This window comes from Mandrillus leucophaeus, unplaced genomic scaffold (assembly GCF_000951045.1).
Source record: "Mandrillus leucophaeus isolate KB7577 unplaced genomic scaffold, Mleu.le_1.0 Scaffold345, whole genome shotgun sequence".
NCBI lineage: Eukaryota > Metazoa > Chordata > Mammalia > Primates > Cercopithecidae > Mandrillus > Mandrillus leucophaeus.
Window position 1 is genome coordinate 1,512,664 of NW_012103643.1, and position 638 is coordinate 1,513,301.

Here is a 638-nt window from a genome sequence, read left to right on the forward strand (position 1 = left end):
CCCTGCGGCAGCCTCGGGACGCGAGTGGCAGGAAATGACTGGGGGCGGGGCCAAGGGGCCGCGTGCGCCTCAGACTTCCCCCCGCCCCGCAGCCGGGAAAGGTCCAGAACCCCGAAATGTGGAAAAAACACAGCCTTTTTTTCACGGGGGCGTGGCCCGACGGTTGCAGGACGCCAAATTGGCAAAATGATGTAAACAAGGTACGCCTTGAACATCTGAAGTCACTTTGTCTAGAAATGTCATTGGTTATGACTGACTTTCGCCGCAGCATCTCATTTGTTACTCAGAAATTAGGACGGCCCAAGATGGATGCTTTTGTAGTTTTCTTTTTTTTTTTTTGTCTTGTTTTTTAATTTTCTGAGGGCATAGAAAGTCGCTACACCTCAATCCCTGGCCTCACCTTTTCTTCCCCTGCAGTTGTTTTAGTCCTTAGCACAGAGTTTCTTATTTGGTTGGCAGAATTCGGTATTCTTTTTATATTTTTCCTGTTTGGCAACGCTACAACCCTACAGGTAACCAAAACGGCAACTAGTTGGCTTCTAGGCATCTCCTGCGTTTTTGCCTGGCCCCAAGGCCACAACACTCAAGGAGGGTAGAATGGTGAAATAATTTGTGATGTCTCCATACAACAGGAATGA